The 10,203-nt window shown below is 55.1% G+C and overlaps 1 long non-coding RNA gene across 1 annotated transcript; it reads right to left on the minus strand.

Annotated features, from left to right (window-relative positions):
* Nucleotides 1-3,691: 3,691 nt before the first annotated feature.
* LOC135307084 (uncharacterized) lies at nt 3,692-5,636 on the minus strand. The gene is made up of 3 exons (XR_010367817.1): nt 5,278-5,636; nt 4,484-4,649; nt 3,692-3,958 (listed from the first exon to the last, which is right to left on the minus strand). It is a non-coding gene; the product is annotated as an uncharacterized LOC135307084 (long non-coding RNA).
* Between the last annotated feature and the right edge of the window lie 4,567 nt (nt 5,637-10,203).

Raw genomic sequence — 10,203 nt, forward strand, 5'->3', positions numbered from 1 at the left:
GACCAAAAATTTCAAAAGCATTAAAAAAATTAACCAGGCTTTGGAGCAGTTACAGGTCAGACTACATGAGGCTGGAAAAGATTGTACAGGTGACAGTTCTCAGAGGAAAATTAGCAGGAAATCCCTTCTTTCTGCTATTAAAATCTCAGGCTGTTGCCATGAGACACTCAAGCCACAAGAAAAGTACTTCAGCACCAGCATCCAACTGAGCACCTGTTTGATCCACTTCAGTGGAAAGCCATCACTTTGCCAGCAGAATTCCTCCTCTGGGTTACACACAACATATTTTTTTCTATCTGGGAGTGCCACTGGATTTTTTTTACCTAGCATTTAATATTAAATTGTGGAAGTATTTTAAATTAAAAGGGAATGAAAAGATGGACCCACGAGATGGGACAGGAGGAAGCCGGGCAGCCCTTTAAAGAGGGAGATGCTAAGCTGTACATCCAGGAGAGCTCCTCTGAGCACAGAGCAGCCACAGAGCACACCTGACCACAACATTTCTAGTTCACTTGTGTCCTTATAAATGGGAAAAGAACAAAACAGTGGCAGGAAAGGAGGCAGAAGTCAACAGTGAAAGTTTCATTCACAACACATGATTCTCTGCAAGAAGCACTGGAGAAGTGCATGGGGTAAGAGTTCTGCAAGTGCCAGGCTCTTCTGCAGCAGAAAAGGTCTAAAAAAATCAAAATTCTAGCAAGCAAAATAAATCCATCCTTTAGGGCTTGTAAATACTCCGATGAATCTCAGTTACTTTGGGACAAAAACAAACACAGGGCAAACTTTCCCAAGTATGGTTTCATGACAAAATTCCCATTTGTCTGCTCCTGTTTGTCGGAGAAGACAAGGTTACAAGCTGCCCAGCTCAAGAAGGAAAGGAGGATCCTCACTTCCCTGTCATATTTTCCTACTTACAAATGATTTAAGACAGAGAATTTGGGTAAATGGAGGTATAAGGCTGGAGTACGGATGAAGTTTCACATCTAAGATACTTCATTTGCTAAAATAGAAGCACTTTTGTTGTACATGGATCTCCTTGCTAAACCTCTTTGTCTTCAAACTCCCTTCCTCCATGGCAGAACTGAGCAAGCTCCATGTGTCAGAGCTTCGAGTTAAAAGCTCTATGATGAGTTAGTTTTAATGGATCCATTTCCTGTCCGTGGGGTTGCTGTCATGAGGAGCTCAGGTGGCTTTTTGTTGAGATCAAAATCAGTGAGCCATTTGTCCCAGCTCCACCTGTCCTGAGGCAGCACTGGCTCCACTGTGCCATTTCTAATGAAAATTGAACCTCCTAAAGAAGCCAGGCCAAAATCACAAGAGATTAGTCACAAAAATTAATTTCGGCAGTTTACTGGGTATTGATCTAACAGCTACCACCTTCCCAAAGTCCAGGCAACAGTTAACAAGGCTCTTTGCTCTGTAAACGGCCTTTCAATTGGTAGTGTTTCATACCCATGCAGAAAAACAAAAAGCCACTTCCACTGTAGAAACATGAGCTGCAGCTATGCAGTAAGTTGTGCTCAGTAGCTGACCTGCTGCTTTAGTTTTGGGGCAGGAGATACTGCCATAAAATTTCACAAGGAAACTATCAAGTATCTAAACTATGCAGCATTATGTTATTTTCTACCTCCAGTATTGCCAGCACATAGCTTAAGGAAGACAGGTATTTACCAGCCACCATAGATGAAAAAATTAGAATGAAAAATGGCTTTTAAGGAAATCAGAGTGATGGCCACCAGTCATTTTCCAGCTTTGCAGGATTTTGGTTCACAGTCAATCTAAACAAGCCTGCATATGTCTAGCAAGAAGGAAATCACAGAAACATTTCATAGATTGTAGCAGTTTGTTTGGGGGGGGGGGGGGGTTCCCCGGGGAGTCCCCGGAGGGCCCCCTGGGCTGTGAGTTCGCTGGCAGCAGCAGGCACGCAAGGAGACTCCACACGGCTTCTGAGGGTGCTGATTAGATGAGGGTTTATTGGGGGTCCCAGCCCCGGGAGTAACATGGTTTCAGAGGGAGAAGGGGGAAAGGCAAAAGGAAGGGGGAGAGAGGGCGAGCCTAGGGGAGAGATGGGCCATGAGAGAATCTGGTCTTCCTCGCACAGCTTAAGAGGGAAATTCAAAGTGGGCACGAAATAAGATTTGGGCCAATGGGATTGCAGATTCATGGGACTTCAGGGGAGGAACACAGGTTGGAATAAATCATACATTTTTGAGGGGTACATTTTCAAGATAGAGCATACCATTTGAATGAAATGCAACACCACAATAGATTAATATGATAGATGATAGATAGATAGAGAGATAGATAGATAGATAGATAGATAGATAGATAGATAGATAGATTGATTGACAAGGAAAATAGAGATATATGGATGCACTTGCCTGTATAACTTTGTATAGAAAAGGATGGGGAAGTGAGAGGTTATTCTTTTCCACACATGGGAAACTGTCTTTTTCCCAGAAAATTCAGCTTCCTTCTTCAGTGACCACCAGGGTATCTGAAGACCCCACCAAGAAGGCCCTGTGATGCCAATGGCCTGTGCATCCAGCAAGTCAAGAAAGTAAGGCCTGCCTCTTAATACTACAGTGGTGTTAAAGAGGTTTATTCTCGGTTTTTGGTACCAAGAGGAACAAACTGAAGCCACTTGCCATAAAATGCCTGCACAAGCACCAGTGCAAATCACAGCCAAAGGAAGGATGAAGCCAAGGTGTCCCACAACCACAGCCCAAGCGGCCAGAGATCCTCCTTCAACCCTGGCTGCATTGAAGCCCCACTGACTGCCAAGAAGAAAAGCACCCTACTGAGAGCAAGCAAACTTAACCCTCAGGCAGGACACAAATTCAGAGGGAAAAAAATTTTAAAATCCCCACACCACCAGACACACTTCCCAGTGAGAAGGGTTGGAACACTCTGCCCCTCAGCACTTCCCCGGCAGGCAGGTTCCCAAAGGTGCTGGGAGCTAAGCTGTGCCCTGCGAGGGAACAGAGCCAGCCTCCCTTCAGTGGGAGAAGGCGCGGCCTCAGCTGTAGCCCCGGGTGCCTGCGGTGGCCCAGGGCATGGCCATGGCTGTCAATGTGTTGGGCTGCAGCACAGGGCAGGCCGGAGCTCAGCAGCCTCAGCAGAGCCCAGGGCCGCGGCCCTTCCCTGCCGGGGCCCGAGCCTGGCCCGGCCCGGCCCGGCCTGAGCAGCCCGGCCTGGCCCAGGGGATGGGCTGCGCCCGCCCGCTGTGCCCACAGGCTGGGCCCAAGCCTTTGCAAGAGGCTTTCTCCCAGCTTGGCAAAACCTCGGCCAAGTGTCCCTGTGCTGTGCTGAGAAGAGTAAAAACCCTCTCAAATTTAACCCTGCTGCCCAACGCATGAGGGATCCCTGCACACCTTAGGAGAGGCCATCAATACTCCTTTGTGCCTCATGAGGGATCCCTGCACCCCTCAGCAGGGACCCCAAAATATCCCTGTGTGCCTCGTGAGGTCCAGGCCCAGCTGGTGCCAAAGAAGGAAATGTGCCCTCAGCCCAGGGACGCTCAGCATGGGCTCCCCCATCCCCTCGGGCCCCCGCCACTGGTCACAGCAGCCCCTGCCTGGCTCCTGCCTGCCCACACCGTGGGCATCCACGGCTGCTCCTGGGCATGGAGCTCAGTCAGTGCTCGTGCCGTGTGGGCTTTGCTGCTGCTACCACCCGGACATAGTTGTGAAAACTCTATTCTTTTATTTAAATATGAAATATGGGCCAAGCCCTGCCCTGTCAGACAGGGGATGCCGAACTTCAGTTCTGGCCAGGGAAGAGGACCAGGGGGCTCGGGGGCAGAGGGTCTCGTGGAGGGACGGGTTTTGGGAAGGCCTCATGACGCTGCTGCAGCCACGGCAGGGTAGATAGGGGCAGAAGCGGAGAGCTGGGATAAACGGCCACGTTCTCATTGCCTGTGTTGTTAGGGCCATCTGCTGAAGATGCACAGAAGCACCTGTGAAGAGAGGAGGAGGCTGAGGCCCCAGCTGCCAGTGGCACACAGGGAGCCTCCTGCACAGCAGGGCCCAGAGCTGGCAAGGCTCCCCAGCACGGCTGGAGCTGCTGGCACAGCTGGGCCCAGCTGGACAGCTGCCCCTCAAGGCCCCGGCCAGCAGGGCACGGCTCTGGGCAGGCTCCCTGGCCAGGAGCGGGCCCCAGAGCACCTCTGCCTTTCAAGGGCAATCTCGGCCCTGCTCTTTCTCCTCCCCGCCCCTCTCTGCCTCTGCCCCGTGCCCCTGGTGCTGCTCTTGGCCAGGCAGCCTCAGTGGGAGCCAGCACTGGCTGCAGCCCCAGCGGGGCCCCCAGGACAAGGCCCAGCAATTGAGAGGCCAATGGAAGCACTGGGCAGCAGCAGAACCCTCAGCAGAGTTATTTGGACAATCATGGACTGGCCACAACTCCACTGCGACCTCGCTGGGAATGCTTCCTGTCTGTATTAGATTTTCAAAAGAAGCTCTTTCAGGGAAAGATGTCCACTCACCGTTTCTTCTTCCAGTAACACCACAATCTGACACAGCACAACATGAGAACAAGCTCCAAACAAAGCAGGCCAGCCATTAACCCTGCCCAGCAGGCTGCTCCCTTACAGAAGTCGCTTCCAAGGCCCTTGTGGGCATCGGGAACACATGTTGTGGTGCCGGCTGCATCTGTGGAAGCAATGGGAAGCGTGAGCCCGTGCTGTGCTGCACTGCTGAGCTGGCAGCACGCTGGATATGGGCAGGACGTTCTCTGTTTCCCCCAGAGCTGGGGCCTGCAGGCACCTTGCCGGCCCTTGGCACAGGCTGTGCCAGCCAACAAAGCCCAGCAGGCCGGGAGGAGAGCCCGGGGGCAGCGCAGCTGCTTGGGCAGTGGCTGCTGCCAGGGACACGGGCCAAAGCCATCCCTCAGCAGCCACTGCCACCCCTGGCCCTCCCTGCCCCGTGACAGCTCCCCCAGCCCCAGGGGACAGGCTCAGGCCCTGTCAGGAGCCAGCGCAGCCCCTGCCCAGTCGGGAGCCAGGGCTGGCTCTGGCCCTGGGCTGGCGGCAGGGCTCCCGCTCGGGGCTGCTCCTGTGCCTTGAGCCTCTGGGCACTCAGGGCCAGCTCCGCAGCAGCTGCAGCGCCAGGGACGTTGCTGCACCAGTCCCGTTTCCCCGGGGCTCTGAACCAGCTCCAGAGGCCTGGAAGCCCAGGCGCCTCCAGCTTTGGCTGCTGCCGGGCCGGGCAAGGGCAGGCCCTGGGGGAAGAGCTGCTGCCACACAGCCCCGGCCAGGACTGAGCCCAGCATAGCAATTACCTGCTGTGCCTGTGCCCGTGTCTGCCATCGCCTTCCTTCCTGCAGCAGGGGCTGCCAATGAGCCACTGCTTCCTTGGGGAAACACCTCCTTCTGTCCTGCCTTTTGGTCCATCACTTGAGAAACAAAAAGGGACAGCTGGATGAGATGGAAAATTTCCCCATTCCTTTGCTGGCATCATCATGGCAGCATGCTTATCAAAAATAGGGAAAGGATTCACAAAATATCTGGGCTTTTGTGGCTGCGCCATGGCCCTCCCTTCCCCAGACAGCTGTCAGTGCTGAGCAGAAATCATGAAGGTTTTGTGCAGGGCGAGGGCACACACGTGCATGGTTCTGTGCTGGCACCTGCAGCGCTGCCTCCCTGGCTGAGCTTTGGGCTCTTGAGCCAGCAGCTCTCCCAAGGGAAAGGCCTTGACCTACCCTCAGCATCTCCCAGAGGCTCAATCCTGAATGTGGGTTCAGAAGCCAGATCATTTTCACCAGCTGCGTTAGCTGCAAAGAAAGGCAGGACAGAACAGCTCCTGTGACCCTGCTGAACATTCTCCTTTAGGCCCGAGTGGCAGTAAGAGCACCTGGGTGATTGGTGCCCTCCAAGGCACTCCCTCAGCTCTGCCTTCCACTCTGAAGCAGGGGCAGGGGGACCTCGTGCCTGCAGTGGCCCCACACTGGGATGGAAGGAGCCCCTTGCGGGGCAGAAAGAACTCCCTGGAGCTGCCAGCAGCTCTAAAGCCAGCCCTGGGCAGGGCCAGGGCTTGGCAGTGGCAGCAGGAGCAGCTCAGGCTCCCTGGGGCCGGCAGAGGAGCTGCCAAAGGCTCAGCCACGGGGCACAGCCCTGGGCCCGGCCCCTTCCCTCTCTGCTCTTCTCGGTGGCTGCAACAGAGCACATGGAAGGACACACTGGCATTGCACACGGGAGGAAGATGGACAGATAAATGTTCCCACTGACAGCAATCCTGTGGGATCCTTCACAGCACAAGAATGGAGCAGGGCAAGACTTCCTGAACTGATTAACCTTCAGAGGAACTTAAGGGAAATGCCACTTGACTGAGCTCTTGCCACATTGACACTGATTATTCTGTCAGGAAATGTACATTGAGAACTTGCCTCCAACATCTGGCAAGGTCTTCAAACCACCATTCACCAGTGTTTCCAAGTAATCTAAACCATGATCCCAATCTAAAAGGGAGCAGCGATCATAACCATTTCCATGGTGTGCTGGGATACCTTTCTGCCTTAAGGATCTGGGCACTGCAAGGGGGTTGGATAAGGCTGTGGCAGCCTGTGACTCCTGGTCTCTCTCAACACTCTTTCCATGCCCTTGGGAACATCCCTGGAGGGGCTGCTGGAGCAGCCCAGGGCCCTGGGCCTCCCTCATTCCCACACAGGAACCCCTCACTAAATGCTTGGAGAAAACTGCAGCAGGCAGTGCCACAACTATCCCTCCCAACCTCTGTCCCTCCCTCCTGCTTGCCCACCTGCCCACGGAACAGCTCCCACAGCCCAAGGGCAAACAGCCAGGCCCTCTCAGGACACACTGGATCCTTGCTCTCCCCCTCTGTCCTTTCCTCACACTGGGCACTCCGTGCAGGCACTCCCAGTTTTCAGGACATGTCTCCCATGGAGGGACCCCAGCAGGACTGCTCAGTACCCGAGTGCCCTGAGCCTGCTCGGGATAATTCCCCTGGGCTGTGCCTGTCTTCTCCGGGCTGTGCCCGCACTGCCAAGCAGCAGAGAGGGCAGCTCAAGCCTCAGCAGGGCTCAGGCCCAGAGGCACAGCAATTACCTCCTGTGCCTGTGCCTGGCATCTCCTCCCTTCCTTCAGGAAATGCCACCTTCCACAGAGCCTCTCTGTCCATCCCTTGAGAAGGGAAGAGGCACAGCTATATCAGATGGAATCATTACGCACTGGGGAGGTGGCCTCTTCAGGAGGCAACACATGTCCCAGTCATGGATAAGGATCAGGAAAATCCTGATCCCTCCAGTGCCTTGGGACTGGCTATGGCCCTCCCTCCTCCAAGCAGCCACCACTCCGGATGGGCCTGGGGACTGGGAAATTGGAGAGGAATTCAGGCCAGTGGTGCAGTTTGGGCTGTCTGCCAGCTGATGCCAAATGCCTTGCTGCAGGGGCTGGGCAGAAGCTGCAGCCAGGCCAAGCTGGGAAACAGCCCTGCAGGGCATGAAAGCAGCAGCGGGGCAGCAAGGCTGCCATGGATCCCTTCCCGCTGTGCCGGGCACGGCGTGTCCAGATGTGCAGCCAAAGGCCCTGGCTGCTGAGTCCCAGGGTAAGGCAGAGGGAAATGCTCTCACCATGCCCTTTGTGCAGTTCTGTACCGATTTGTTTCAGGGTGTTGTTTGGCTCGTGGGGTTTCTTCTGTCCTTTGCCTTTGTTCTTCCCTCTCAGGGGACCTTAAGAGAAAGTAGTTCCGTTTCCCAGGAATGGGTCCCCACAAAAGCAGGGCTCAGCCTGTTGGGTCAGCAGGGAAGCACGACTTACCCCTGCCATGGGAGCCAGGCTTCTGTGCAGGAATCAGCAAAGGAACAGGAAAAGTCCTCCCTGCAGACCCATCTGTAAGACAAGAGCCACAGAATCTTCTGTCACCTGGTTCCTGACAGGCTGTCAACAATTCTTCCTTGGTGGCACACTGAGAACATACCTGCAGGAGACTCCAAGGGCTTCAAAACTTTATGCAGCCAAGCTAATGGAGAAGCCTTCCAAGCAACCTCAGCTAGATTGAAGCACAGGTGAGAACATTTTTCAGGGTGTGCTGCGATCCCCCTCTGCCACAGGGAACTGGGCACTGCAAGGGGGTCGGGTAAGGCCGTGGGAGCCGGATGTGAATGGATGTGGCCAAAGCTGCACAGGGGCCTTAGGAACTCTGGGCTGGCTCCTGGTGCCTCTTTCCATGCCCTTTGCAACATCCCTGGAGGGGCTGCTGGAGCAGCCCAGGGCCCTCGGACTCTCTCTCACTCCCACAGCTGAAACTCTTGCTAAAGCACTGGGGAAAACTGCAGCAGGCAGTGCCACAACTATCCCTCTATCCCGCCATCCCTCCTGCCCTTTTCTCCCTCCCGTTCTACCTTCTTCTGTCTCTCCATGCCTCTTTTCCCCTGGGAACAGCTCCCAGATCCCAAGGGCACATATCCAGGCCCTCTCAGGACACACTGGAGCCTTGCTCTCCCCCTCTGTCCTTTCCCCACCGTGGGCACCTCGTGCAGTCACTGCCAGGTTTCAGGACATGTCTCCCATGGAGAGACCCCAGCAGGACTGCTCAGTACCCGAGTGCCCTGAGCCTGCTCGGGATAATTCCCCTGGGCTGTGCCGCTTTAGTCCAGGCTGGGCCCGCACTGCCAAGCAGCAGAGAGGGCAGCTCAAGTCTCAGCAGGGCTCAGGCTCAGATACACAGCAATTACCTCCTGTGCCTGTGCCTGGCATGGCCTCCCTTCCTGCAACAGAGGCTGGCACAGAACCACTGCTTCCTCCAGGAAACGCCGCCTTCTGCCCAGCCTCTCCATCCAGTTCTAGAGAAAGGAAGAGGGACAGTTGGATCAGGTGTGGTTGTTCCCCACTGGGGAGGTGGCAACTGTAGGAGGGAATGCTTGTCAAAGACATCAGTAAGAATCAGGAAAATTCCTATAAACTTTTTGGGCAGGCCAGGGCCCTCCCTCCCACAAGCAGGTGCCCTTTCTCTTCTACCCGGCGACTGGAAAATTGCAGGGGATCTCAGGCCCATGGTGCAGTTTGGGGTGCCTGTCAGCTGATGCCAAATGCCTTCCTGCAGAGGCTGGGCAGAAGCTGCAGCCAGGCCAGGCTGGGAAACAGCCCTGCAGGGCGTGAAAGCAGCAGCGGGGCAGCGAGGCTGCCATGGATCCCTTCCCGCTGTGCCGGGCACGGCGTGTCCAGATGTGCAGCCAAAGGCCCCGGCTGCTGAGTCCCAGGCGAAGCATGAGGGAAATGCACCCACCTTGTCCTCCTGCCTGCTGCATTTCCTTCAGCATTTGCCTCATGTTTTCAGATGGCTCATGGGGTTTCTGGTGTTCTGTAGCTTTGTTCTTTCCCCTCAGAGGACCTTAGAACAACATTAGTTCCATTTCCCAGGAACGGATCCAACAAAAGCAGGGCTCAGCCTGTGGGGTCATCAGGCAGACGCTACTCACCCCTGCGACGGGAGCTGGGCTTGCGTGCAACATCCACCACGGGACCTGGGAAAGTCCTCCCTGCAGACACACCTGTAACTCAACAGCCACAGAAGCTTCTGCCATCTCTGCTGATCTGCACGGGCACCACTGAGCTGCAGCAGCGGTGAGGGGATCGTGCAGGGCGAGGGCACACACGTGCATGGTTCTGTGCTGGCACTTGCAGCGCTGCCTCCCTGGCCCAGCTTTGGGCTCTGAGCTGGCAGCTCTCCCAGGGGAAAGGCCTTGACCTACCCTCAGCATCTCCCAGAGCCTCAGTCCTGGATGTGGGTTCAGAAGCTGCACCACCTTCACCAGCAGGTTCAGCTGCAAAGAAAGGCAGGACAGAAGAGCTCCTGTGGCACTGCAGGAGATCCTCAGGCTGCCCACAAGGCTCAGCCTCGGGGCACAGCCCTGGGCCCAGCCCCTTCCCTCTGTGCTCTTCTCTTTGTCTGCACAGAGCACATGGAAGGACACACTGGCATTGCACACAGGAGGAAAATGGACAGCTAAATGCTGCTTCCTCCCAATGACAGTGATCCTGTGGGATCCCTCAGGGCTCCAGAAGGGAGCAGGGCAAGGTTTTCAGAATCTTTCAACCCTGACTTAACAAATGGCCCAGGAGTGACCTTTTGCCACATGGACACGGATTATTCTGCCAGTCAAAACGGAAATGCAGAACTTGCCTCCAGCATTCTCTAAGACATTCAAAATGTCATTCACCAGGACTTCCAAGTCATGTAAGTCATGATC

The sequence above is a fragment of the Passer domesticus genome, chromosome 9, assembly GCF_036417665.1.
Source record: "Passer domesticus isolate bPasDom1 chromosome 9, bPasDom1.hap1, whole genome shotgun sequence".
In the NCBI taxonomy this organism is placed as follows: Eukaryota; Metazoa; Chordata; class Aves; order Passeriformes; family Passeridae; genus Passer; species Passer domesticus.